This window comes from Cydia amplana, chromosome 26 (genome assembly GCF_948474715.1).
Source record: "Cydia amplana chromosome 26, ilCydAmpl1.1, whole genome shotgun sequence".
NCBI classification, from domain to species: Eukaryota; Metazoa; Arthropoda; class Insecta; order Lepidoptera; family Tortricidae; genus Cydia; species Cydia amplana.
In genome coordinates, this window is record NC_086094.1 from 2,856,408 (window position 1) to 2,870,318 (window position 13,911).

General features: G+C 36.1%; 1 long non-coding RNA gene across 1 annotated transcript; it reads left to right on the forward strand.

Annotated features, from left to right (window-relative positions):
• Positions 1 to 8,993: 8,993 nt before the first annotated feature.
• LOC134660202 (uncharacterized) lies at positions 8,994 to 12,301 on the forward strand. The gene is made up of 3 exons (XR_010097855.1): positions 8,994 to 9,044; positions 10,174 to 10,237; positions 12,227 to 12,301. It is a non-coding gene; the product is annotated as an uncharacterized LOC134660202 (long non-coding RNA).
• The last annotated feature ends 1,610 nt before the right edge of the window (positions 12,302 to 13,911 follow it).

The window sequence follows — 13,911 nt, forward strand, 5'->3', positions numbered from 1 at the left end:
CTACATACCCTAAAATTACAACTTCTACCTCAGTCTGCTAACGGTAGAGCTGTTGGTTCATTAATATCTGAATTCTTACATCTTAGGATAAACCACCAACAAGCTAGTTGTTTAAAAAGTAATTAAATTTTATTCAGGTAATTATAACACGGAAAGTTACACCTGAGCATTAAATTTGGCAAGTAACACTGTCCATTAGATCACAGTAAACCTTGGTTATGATATTAAAGTTATTCATTATAAATGTGACAAAAGCAAAATGTTACCGATCTATGACAATAACAAAACTTGAACTTCAAGTAACTATTTTAATTTTTGTAACAACCAATATTATGTTCTGACACTAATCAATGCCGTCTTTTCTTCACATTCTATTTTTTCTCCGATTTTCAAATTTAGAGCTCTACAACTAACTGCACGTTGCCAGTCATATTGTGCTACCTTTTAAAACATGTAGGTTTAATTACCTAACGACACAATATCAAGGAAAAAAGGTGAAATACAAATATTTGTATTTGTAACTAAACTATATAATTAAATTAAATATGTTCAATATTTCTAAAAATAAATTAACACTAACAGAAATACCAAAAACAACGTAGCTCCACCAAAACCACTAGCTGGCGCTATGTGACAATGTCGACCCAGTTACGTGCATCTAACCGTGTAACGCTCTTACGGTAGATGTCGCTAGGGTCTCCTGGACCCATATGATAGAAAAATTCGCTGGCTATGGATGAGGTCTTGGTGGCTCAGTTGGCAGAAAGCTGGACTCGCTGGAGTATCGATCCAGAGGCCGTGAGTTCAAGTCTCACCTAAGGCAGTAATTTTGTTTACTACGGTTTGTTTACAGGTGGCCTACCGCGAATCGCGAAAATCGAATTTTCATTACCTGCCATCGATTATGCAAGAGGGATAGAGAGGCAGAAACCGAACTTTCGATTTTCGTGTTTCGCGGTAGGGCCTGTGATTGTGCTAGTGACGCCCTCTACGCAAAGTTTTTCGTAATATTTCTTTGTTATTACTGTAGGTATAACATATTGTGGTCTTGTAAATAAACGTGTACCAGGCGGCCTAGCCAAGGTGACAATCGCTATCGCTTCGCTATCGAATCGCTTTGTGTCTCTCTATCACTCTTCCATATTAGTGCGACAGGGACAGTTGCGTTTCGATCGCTACGGAGCGTTAGCGATTGGTACTTTGGCTACGCGGCCTGGCGTGTCTCACTCCGCGATTTCGTCGCTTTGCTACAGGTAGCTAAAAGTACATCAGTTCCGCCCCAATTTTGGGGAAAGCCATAAGCCGCGCGTGGCGCTGTCGCCACCTAGCGGCCATATCTATGCTGATCGTAACAGACGCGTTTTGTTAGAGAGTAAGTCTTCTGTACTTAGTACTATTATTTGTTCTGTGCGTGTACTTACAATCTGGATTCCAATAGAAAAATAATTGTCATAACACATTATACATTAATCAATTTCGTTTTACGATCACGAATAATAATTATAAAACCCAAAGTATTTTAATTAAAGGTAAAAATATGATTAAGGATTTTTAATTGATTTCCAATCCAATTAAGTACTTTTTTATCAAAAAGCTTTGAGATTGTTTCTAACGGAAATAAATACTTAGTGTAAAAGAAGGAAAATGAAGCGAATGGCTGTTTTTATTAGTCGAATATGTATGTTTTATTTGTATTTCTTTCAATTTTTAACTTTTTAATTTTATACAGGGTGCTTCCTGTAACAGGAGCAATAAATTAAACTAAAGGCTGTTCTCCTCAAACTGACCAACATTTGCTCAGCAACTTTAAAAAATTATGAATCCTTTAGACTTCCTCTTTTTCATACAAAATAAATATTGTCTTCAATGTACGCTGACATCAGTGTGTTTGACGTTGCTTGTCACGCTTTAAATATAACAAAATTTTATATTTTATATAACGCGGTTTCGTTCGCTACATGAAGTTATATTTTTTAAACTGGAGCGAGTTGTCACTTTTTTTGCCATACTAATTTGAACCTTATCACCGATACAGAAAGTTGTTCGTACCAGACTAGAGAAAACGGTCCACTTGAGATAGAAAAACCCGAGCCCTGTGTCTCACTCGCACATGTTGCCAATGTTAAAAAGATACCATTGTGGTAGAAATTATATCAATAAACTACTGAATTTAATTACCTTCTTATACAATTTTAGTGCTATATTCAGATTACAGTTCTGATATCTTTTAAGTAATTTGTAAATAATTATGATGCCAATATTATTAACTGATTAAACCAAGCGCATACACAGCAAAAAAACCTAAATTTTAGTATGGTAGGATTTGTAGTAACTTTAAATATTAATTGGTATCCCCAACTTGATGACATTTCTTCAAAACACGTGAATGCGAAATTTCTTAAAACTTGTGAAGAAATGTTGTGTTAAAGGTTGTTGGAGTGAAATAATTGCTAATTGTGGAATATTGTTTCACAAGAAAGCCACAATTATTACATTTTACTATAAAAATACAAGACAACATTGTCAAACTCATTAGGGTGACTATGATGTCGGCACGTTGTGAATCGGTTTCACAGAATTCTTATTATTAACGTAGGTAATGTAAAAGTAAGTTTAACTTAATAGGTAAGTATGTCTTTATTTCGGCATGTTTAATTTAAGATTTGTTATAGAATACCTAATTGAAGGGATGTTTACAAAAACAACATAGCTGCTTAGAGCGGTTGACATTTTTTTAAGAACATTGTTAATCGTTTCAGGTGTCAACCAGTGTAGTCAGTTATGTTGTTTTTGTAAACATCCCTTCAATTGCCAAAATTAAAAACCAAAGTGCTTAACTCCTTAAACATTACAGACTCTCATTTATATAGCTGGTCAACCCAATGTTGTCAGTAAAAAAAAGGCGCGAAATTCAAATTTTCTATGGGACGATATCCATTCGCGCCTACTTTTTTCAAATTTGCCGCCTTTTTCTACTGTCAAGATCTGGTTGACCAAGTATACATAATATTTTGTTACGGTAAAGGTGTGTCAAACTGTTTATATATATGCAATCGATTCTTTATAGGTAGGACACATTTCCGTCAATAGAAAAAAGGCACCAGCTTTAAAAAAAACGTCATATTTGCTAAACAGATCTTCAATGACGCTTACACTTAAAAAAAGCTGAATTGGACAAAAGGGAAGCCTACCTTTATGAACATATCATGAGTGAGTGCGAAAGAGGCCGACTACAAATGAAAGAAAAAACCCGACTACTTAAAATTTCACTTTATTTAGAAAATGACACACCCTACTGATATATTCCATGTTATCCTAATATCCCACATACAGATGTCTTATGGTCACCCTAATTAGAACGAGATGCAGGGCTCTAGTTTGGCTTCTCATGTGGACACACTTTTTGGTCAATGTACTCGATCCAGTTTATTAACTCTAAATCCGTGGTTCGCTAACATTTGAATTTATGTCATCGAGAGCCTAATTTGTGTAGATACCATATTCGCTAGGTGCACGACTGGTGCTGCCGTCATTTTGGCGGACTTTCTACGTTAAATCTTATGGAGTAAAATTAGTTCAAGCGGCTGCCGCTAGTACTAATGGCGGACATTCCATAAGATTACCTGTGTTTGTGACGATCAGCGCCACTTCCCCCTCCACCGACTTCGCACCTAGCCAATAGGAGGCAGGCACTGGTGAACACCCGATTCCGGATACTCCTGAATGACATTTATATTAAAACGATAATTGAGTAAAAACTTATTATATATACGCCTGAATGACATTTAAAATAAGGTAAGGTAAGGTAAGGTATGATCACAGACCTAGAATCCGCTCGCGCTTGACAGACAGCTTAAGTGTGCGAAAGGGAAGCCATCACGTATATGAACATCCCATGAGTGCGAAAGAGTCGGACTACCAATGAGAAAACGTAACCACTTTTGAGTTTGACGACGGCCGCTAACGGCCAAGAGCGTATCACGGTAATTTTCAAATTGAAAAATATACACGGATTAGGACGAAAAGTATTAAATAAAGTAATTCAGTGAAGATGGTGTCTTGTAGTGTGCTGGGTTGCAGTGTCACAGGGCCAAATAATCCAAGCAAATACTCATTTCAGAGGATTTATGATATTCCGAGCGAAATTTTCATAACGATATTTTGTCAAATTAGTAGCGTAAAAAGTGTAAGAAGCCGGTTTATACAGTTCATTATAAGTTTTTCTTCCTTTGTGTGCTAATATTTTATCATATTAGGCTATAATTTAAAATATTTTGTGTAAAAACATAATCTGTTACTTTACGCTAGGGCTTGACAAAATGTTCATATGACGGTATCGATAACTTGTCGGTATATCAATAGCTATGTAATTATTTCTTCACAAGACATCATTAAGATATTAGCTTTTATAACCGACTTGAAATAATCCGAATGTTATACCTTTTTGCAGGTGCTCATGTTTAGCAATAAATTTAAACTTCACTTTCCAACACAGTAAGAGTTACATTAAGATAAATCTGCAAGGATTTTGATAGCGCACGCAGTGCAAGTGTTATTTATACGTCTTAATGTCGTAGAATTTTTACGTTTAAAATAACACATTTGAAAAAGTAGTCGATAAAGCAATCAAACATCGACAGATTATTAATATGTTGTAACATGACATCACTATTTTTGATCTCACATAGACAATTTACGCACACACTTGCATTTCATTTTTGGTCACACTTTTGAAGATTGACAGTTGTTCTTGTTCATCTAATTCTATGGGTATGATACCGGTATCGTTCACCAGTGCTTGCCGCCTACAAGAAACCCCGTAGGTAGTGCCCCGCGATCAGTTGCACGAGGTAGATGCTTGTTTTTGGCTCGGCGGTTATTAAATTTCATAATTGAAGATAAGATGGGATAAAAAATAAACCAGACAAATTACTGATTCCACGCAGACGAAGTCGTCGGTAAAAGCTAGTAGGTAACTATATATTATGTTATTTTTCAGTACTCCTCTGCTCGTCATTGACAGGGGAAAGGGAATCTGAGGCTACCTCGACCCGAGGCCCACCTGAAGATGATGAGTTGTACCAGCAACTCTCGCCAGGAACCTTCTTTTCCATGAAGGACAATGAGGCCATGGGCACTGGTGTGGGTCCTATGGGGCCTGCTGGGCCTGGTATGGGGCCTGAGGGGCCTGCTACGGGGCCTATAGGACCTGTGAGCCCTATTATGGGGCCTAAGGGGCCTATGGGGCCAATGAAGCCTGGTATAACAGATACGCGAGACGGCAAAAAAAGTACGTAGATATCCACTCATACAAATTACAAATCTTTATTTCTAACGCCAAAGTTACAAGTCACAATACCTATAGGTACAATAGCAAACCAATATATGAAACGAAATTATTCATACAGATTTATATTCATGTTAATTATTCATTACAATGCTATCGTTACATTATAGACTTACCTATCGAATTATCTATTAATAAATTTAAGAATTATGTAAAGCGTAAACTTATTTCTAGAGCTTATTATACCACACAAGACTACATGAATGATAATACAACGTGGGATTAATTGTTATTCGAAATGATTATTTTCTCAAAAATGAACGGCAAAGTCGACGTTGCCGGTTAAAAAATAGGTCGCGAAGTGCGTAGTTTATGGTCATTCAAAAAATTAAAAAGTTAAAAACATTGCAGTCTCGATTTCGGGACTGCAATGTTGCATACATATTCCATTATATAACGAGTTCCAAACTTTTTAAAACTTTAAATGGCCATATCAAATAAAGGCATAGGTCCCTTAAATAGCCAAACAGATGATCAGCATTTATTATTATATAAAGCCTGTAACAGACTATCGCACCGCACCGCGACCTTGGAGCGTCGCACTCATAAGTGAGAGCGAGAAACAGATATCTCTTTCTCGCTCTCACTTATGGGTGCGACGCTCCAAGGTCGCGGTGCGGTGCGAATGGTGCGATAGTCTGTTACAGGCTTAATGTTGGTACCGCGACTATTTAGGTGTCTCAAATAGGTTGGTGTATTTTCAGCAGAAAAAAACTTCTTTTTTTTAAGGCGGCAAGCATATACTTGGTCAACCAGATCTTGACAGTAGAAAAAGGCGGCAAATTTGAAAAATGTAGGCGCGAAGGGATATCGTCCCATAGAAAATTTGAATTTCGCGCCTTTTTTTACTGTCAAGATTTGGTTGACCAGCTATATCTTTTTAATGGTTTTACTTTTTTATGTGAAAATTAGAACGTTGCTTTTGTAAAATATTTCTATTTCTTGCACCATTTTTGAGAAAAGCACTATATATGACTCGGTTGGTTGGAAGGCTACTTGCTGGCTTCGGATTCAATTAAACGGACTCCCAAGGTCGTCCGTTTGAAACGAATCCTCAGCCAGCATGTAGCTACTTCCGAACCTCGACAATAATGTACTATTATTTATTCGGTATATTTGATTAATGATGAGGAAATGGATATTCCGATGTATGTACTTCTTTTGTTTTTTTTTTACATTTAGATTTTATTCTAGAAATTCTAGACTAGTATTTTTTATACAATTTTTAGGGTACGGGCCCAAAGGGTAAAAACGGGACCCTATTACTAAGACTCCGCTGTCCGTCCGTCCGTCCGTCCGTCCGTCCATCTGTCACCAGGCCGTGATAGCTAGACAGTTGAAATTTTCACAGATTATGTATTTCTGTTGCCGCTATAACAACAAATAGGGTCATTGTGCTAGTTTCCGTCCATGCTCTAGTTTTCGTCCACATGACAGATTAGCAAATAACATATTTGATATTTAATTTACTACTTGACAAATACATTTTTTATGTAGATAGATATATTGTCTCGACATTAAGGATTGTATTAAGTCCAAATTTGTGCAGCAATGTAGATTTATATTCAATTTCGTCAAGTGGACGAAAACTAGAGCTGGACGAAAACTAACGCACATTTTTTGTTGATGGTGCAGAACCCTCCGTGCGCGAGTCCGACTCGCACTTGGCCGGTTTTTTTTTATGTCTGACGATCTTTTTGTGAAATTCTTAGTATTAAATTTGATCTGTATGATAATCCAATGTTATTATGGAATAATATTAACATCAATAAATTGCTCTGATAATTAGATGTACCATGTACCTATGTAATACCTAATTACTATTCATAAGTGCTTGTTGCTAGGCCTACATGAATAAAGTATATTTTGAATTTGAATTTGAATACGGTAACCCCACCAGTGAATGAACCCTTAAGCAAATATCCAAGTTTGAAATTCATATTCATTCATTGATAATTGATAATTGGAATAATTTACAGCAATTTAATCAATCCTCATTTAATAAATACCAAAAACTACCCAAAAACCAAATGAATAAACATAAAAACAAGTGAACACCGCAAAACCCAGTGAGAGCATTATTTAGATATTTTTAATCAACATTAAAAAATAATTTTTAACTCAATCACCGTTTCCAGCTTTATTTTAGTAGGTATAGCGATAACGTTTCATATCTTTTTATCTCTCCATATTGATTCCAATAGATTAGAATGTAATAATAAGATGGTTATTCGCCAATAACACAGAAACCCGTTACATGTTAATTAGAAAAAGTAAATCAATCTTTAAAACAAGAAACAACGTGCATATTTTAATGAAAAAAGGTGCTCAACAAATAATGTTAAAATAATAATTAAAAAAAAATGTTTTATTGCCACAAGTACCACAAAAAAAAACAGCCAGGTGCGAGTCGGACTCGCGTTCCAAGGGTTCCGTACATTACACAATTTTTAACAACATGTTTTTTTAATGAAACGATAAATACGAAATCCAAACTTGGGACAAAAAAAGTATGTAAATTCCCATTGAGTTACGAAAACCCCATACGTTTTCGTAAAGGATGTTTCACGCTAGAATAGTCCGGGCCCGGACCGCAGCGTCCGGCCCTTCAGTTTTATAGTTTATTTATTTATTTCAGAACAAGTTAAACAGCATAACAGTATAAATAGCAAACCACTGCTAACTTACACAGAATATTAAAAGAAAAAGAAAACAGTATACACAAATTACACAATATTAACATAAGATAATGTACCATTTTAAACTGTAGAAGGACTTGCATCCATCTTCTCACAAAACCTCAAACATTCATCACGCACAACCACCTGTCTGCCTGCAAACAAATCGCACTGAGAGGCTGATGCAAGGAGCGCATTCAAAAGGAGCAAAGAACGAACCAGAGGGGAATTCCTACGTGCTACAGTACGCGAAGCCGGGACTGCCAGGAGACAACGGTCACGAGGTCTGAACTCGATTCTGGTGAGGGAACGTACAGACGTACTAGTTGCCCCGCCAGCTCAATACAGTCCGACTCCCCGCGCAGGATACCGCAAGCAGTACTTCGTGACAAGCCCAAAATTACGTCTTACCTCCAGAGAGTTGAAACTCAGTATTCCTAGCAAAAATTTGGTTGGGTATATAAGAAAGCGTCACGTGTCATAGAAAAAGAAGTGTCTGTCTGTTAGTGCCTGGACCGTTCTAGCGTGAGTCATCCTTAACTCAGTGGAAGATTGTGTAGGACATACGGTGAGATTGCGCTTATGTTGTACAGAATATAACTCTAGCCACCAGTGGCGGCGCGTCAAACATATCCATAGGCAAGACGGGGCTAATTTGGCTTACATATTTCCTTTACAACCCTACTCAAACGTCCAAAAACAGCCAAGCCGGTGGGAATCGCGTTTTATGGACGCGCTGCCACTGCTAGCCACCAAATTTCATCAAAATTTGAGAAAAAAATAAAAACCACAGCAAAAAATATGCCCAAACATACCATTTCAGGCTACGAACATTTCGACCTATCGATACTGGACGATATTGCCAGGAAATCTAAGTATGCGGAGAATTTTGGCGTAATCGACAGACAGTTTACGCCAGGATATGTGAACTTTGATGGTACTGGTGCGCACGGGTCTTGGGCTATGATTGAGTTCCTGTATAATTTATGTTTCTGCCTCTCATACATCTGGCGACGTGGGTAAGATATTTACTTATTTAAAATTTAAATCAATTCAAATCTGGTTTCAAAACGGGCAATAAAACACTGTGCGGTGAGGATCGCCTCGGTGCGAGCCCTCATTTATGGCTCCTCTACACGATGGCGCGGTTCAGGCGGAGTATGTCACTTTCTTAGGACGTCACATTCTGAGTTCGTCACTTTCTGACTTTGTCACTTTCTGAGATCGTCACATTCTGAGATCGTCACTTTCTGAGTTCGTCACTTTCTGAGTTCGTCACTTTTTTAGCATAGGTACGATTTAACAGTATAATATACCTGCACGAAAGATGTATACTGCCAGCAACCAGATTAGCTGTTCGACATACGGTCGCTTTTATATCCTACATACCAATACCAATCTCTGTTTGCCTTACGCCTGACTGGTAGAGAATTCCATTTGTCAAAACGTCCTATGTGTCGTGCAATAAAGTGTAAATAGAGAAATAAATAATAATAAAAAACAATCTAATTATGTTTCAATCAGAGTATTTAATTCAGAATAAGTACTTAGAAACTACAAGCACCAAAACATTTAGCCACAGATTGGAGTTAGCTGGCAACAGCTTCGATTCAATACACATAAATGTTTCGCACAGTTTCGCCGCTGTGATTAGCTCGTGAAGGTATCACGGCAAGCTCGCTGACACCAGTAGAAGGTCACTTGAGGTGCCTAATAAGTTTCTACCTCATCTACCTCAAAAGTATCGGTTGGCTGCATGTAAAATGAGTGTGTGGACCACCACACCTCACATACCAATGTGAGGTAACAAACTTGTCAGCTTGCTTCGCCTCAAATTGTTACTCGCGCCACTCGCCTTTTTTGACCTCTCTTAAACAATGGTTGCATAAAGTAATTTTTATAAACACTGTACTTATATATAATTAACGTAATTTGATGAATAAAATATATTTATTAAATACATAATAATATATACATATATACTTGGTCAACCAGATCTTGACAGTAGAAAAAGGCGGCAAATTTGAAAAATGTAGGCGCGAAGGGATATCGTCCCATAGAAAATTTGAATTTCGCGCCTTTTTTTACTGACAAGATTTGGTTGACCAGCTATAATTAATGAATGTCGTACCTATTGTTTTTTTTTAGTCGTCAAAGTATTCGCAAATACTATCACTTGCGAGACATATATTCAAATCATTTGGCGTTTGAGGTAAGATCGTACGTATATAGACTAAGAGTAAGACATATATATAACTGCAAAAATGGTGCAATACTATCCTTCTTAAAGGATTCTGGCGACTGGCAGCTGATTGTCGGTGGAAGTCAGAATAAACAAGCCAGCAAAACTTTTCAGTTTGGAAAAAAGGAATGCCAAAGTACGAGAAAAGTCCTGATGTTGTCTCATTTATTGAGGGACGGTCCTATATTATATCATCAAAACGAATAACGAAACACATTATTACTGAAGCAGAAACCTGAAACAGGGTCATTGTTGTTCTAAAAGGTGTGCATAAAATGATATGTTTCTGCACTGGAGCATGCATTTTACTTTCCTCGTATTCGAAATGAAAAGTAGTGTTAAACTCGGGTGAAAGGCATCATTTTAGCCTCGAACTATTGGCGCTCGAACGCAGAAACGCCTTTCATCCCATAGGGAGATGCGTGTATAATGATCCCCTTAAGGGAAATCATTATAAACTACCTGATCACATAAAAAATGAGCTAAATTATAGTAAATTTCTGAAAAATTTAAAGGCATTTCTCATAGACAAAGCATTCTACTCTGTAAGTGAATATCTAGACTCCTGAGGTAATGTTTAATATTTACCCGTGTTAACCTCTCTGCCGCCCTATCTACGGCCGGCCGTTACATGTAAATATGTATATTTAATAGTGTTATTTTATTAGGTTAAGTAGTTGATTAGTTTGTAATTGTATTGCAGTGCCCTTACAGGGTTGTGTTGTAACATGGTTGTAACATAATATAATATTCATAAGACCTTTTTGTACACACAAAGCAATTATTAAATGAATACTGAATGAATACTTACTGTGTTCGAAATTAAAGAGAAAACACAAGATTTCGACATTTATTAATTACTCCATTTACTTATAAGCAATTGCATACTCATTTCTTATATTTTGCATGCAGTTTATTAATTAATAGTCTAGTAAAGGATCATTTTATACCTATGTATGGATAAAACGATCCCTAGGGTAGGGTTAAAATAATCACAGATGATTCCTTTGTAGTATCAAGATTTCTATATCTAAATCATTTAAGCCAGTCGATCCCAGCGTTTCTTTATTTTCAGAAGATGGATGCTATTTTTTTTTCTCGCCGTAAGGAGCACAGATTTTGTTTGCTATTTTAAAAGGTAATCCATAATTTAATCGCATTAAGAGCCCCTTAGCATTTCTTCCTAAGGTCTTTTTTTAGGAAGTAAGTGGCTTTGCGCACATAAATTCGAGACATGATATGTTATGGCCTGTACAGGAAATGCTCATAGTAAATTACTAATGGGGTAAAATGATTCCAGGGCTCATTTTACGCCTACGAAAGGGGATCATTTGACCTCAAACACCAAATTAGAAATATCGACAAAAATATAACTTTCTAATTCAACTTGCTTCAGTATAAACATCCTTAAAGTATAGATAAACATCATTAAGATCCGACAGTGAAACATAATTTAAATAAATCGCAACATGCTAAAAGTAATGGAATTCGGAAAATAGGCTACCGTAGATTAGACGTAGGTATATATATAGTGCAAGATCGCACAACCTTTTTGTATAAATTTACCTTTTTTATTATGTTTATGGTTTTGATACTTTTTGTCTATTTATTATTTGTCAGAATACTTTTTGTTTTCTTCTTACCAGTGCCTATTATTTTACAGTCGTTTATAAAATATATGTTTTAATTATTTCCTAATAAAATCACGCTACGTGCTCGTACCGCCATGACACTTTAAGAGGCAACTGGCGGGGTCACGGGGAAGACGTTTAATGCATATTTAGATAGATGGCACCAGTAGTTGCTCAGATAAGATGGGGGATCATTTCACCTAGAGAGGGATCATTATACACGAATCGCATCTCCCCTATATAGCGTATCACCCTGTAAGTATATAGCGGTAGATACACTGCACCTATTTAGCGGTACATGTTATTTTTGTAAATCTTCTTTTTACAGGTCGGCTACATCAATCATGTCATAATGGCAAAGTATCAAAACATGTTGGAACTCTATCAGTTCAGCATTACAAAAAGTACGTAGCTATGTAAAGTTCTGCCGCCAGAGTGCAGCACTAGCGCCTATCGTAAACCATATAGTAACTTATGCATACTGTGCCGTCAACCGTTTTTTGACAAGTTTTCAAAGATCATAAAATATGGCATGGATGCATAAAGGCGGTTTGTTTACAAAGGGCCACCGGGAAACGCGTAAAAGATGACTCACGCTAGACCGGGCACACAAGTAATTTTCTACGACGGCTGATCAGTGATCACGTGGTGCTTTCCATAGAAAACGAGGCGCCGGAAGCTCCGGCCCTGCACTCTAAAAAATGAAGACCAACTAAGAGCAGTTTTCTCTTAGTTGATGTTAAGTTAATTATAACAATAACGATCTTATATAAATCAAAGAAAGCTGATTAGGTACTTAAAACAATAAGTGTATCTGTGATTGAACTAATAAAGTAGGTATGTTATTAATCCTAACAATTGTATACTTTGCATCTATCATTAACTTGTTGGCATAATTATGTAACGTAGGTTGATTCAATCCTTAACAAATTAATTAAAACAGATAAATATGTTAATAGTTATGAACATTTTAATAGTTTATGTGATTATTTTGTCTTTGTTGATTTACATAAGACTTGGTATTTTAATCAACTAAACATATAATATTTAGAACGACGAAGATAAAACATTCAATCCCATTATGATCAAGTTATTGTATTAATTACGAAACTAATATTCCATTCTACTAAGAATTATTTGTTAAATCGATTTTCTTCATAATTAAATTAAATAATCAGGTAATCCGTTCAATCAAGAGATAAGTAGGGGGGCGCCGGTGCACCCGCGTTCCTCCCCGCCCGCGCCCCTGTGGCGTCTGAGACCGTGCGATGCGAGCGGGGACTAGCTAGTCTCAGCCTCAACGTTCAGTATTCAACTACTTAGCCATTCAAGTAGGGTAAAGGCACCAGTAGTCAGCCTTATAACGACTTTTTTAAGTTTGAACGTTCGGCATTTCTACAGGATTAGTCGGATAATTAAACAAATGACATGGTTAGATCAATTGTTTATCGTAGTTTTACAACAAAATATTTAAAAAAATAACAATCCTCTTTATAATATCTCTAATTAAGTTTAAACAAAAAATGGCACTTTTCTCCAGTAGTCAGCCTCCAAAATCCAGTAAGCAGCCTCTGTGTACCCAGTACTCAGCCTATATAAACTATTCATAATAATTAGATCAAAATCACTAATATTTATATCAAAATCAACGATAGGCTCTCCGAAACATGTCGCGCGAGTGACTTAAAACAAGTGAGTCTAAACCGTAAAATTATTCAAAATCAACGATATTATAATATTTATTTTTTCTTTATTATTTTTGTTACTGTTATTGTACTTAGTTAGTTGTAGTTTTTAATTTTAGTTTATAATTTTTTGCATATATCAAAATCAATGATGTTATAATATCTATTTTTTATTCATAATTTTAGTTATTGTTATTGTAGTTAGTTGTAGTTTTTAATTTTAGTTTATTATTTTTTTGCTTATATGTATTACTTACTAGTTTACTTATTTAATAAAATAAAAAAATCTTATAGGTACATACAATTCTTATGACACGAAATTTGTTGC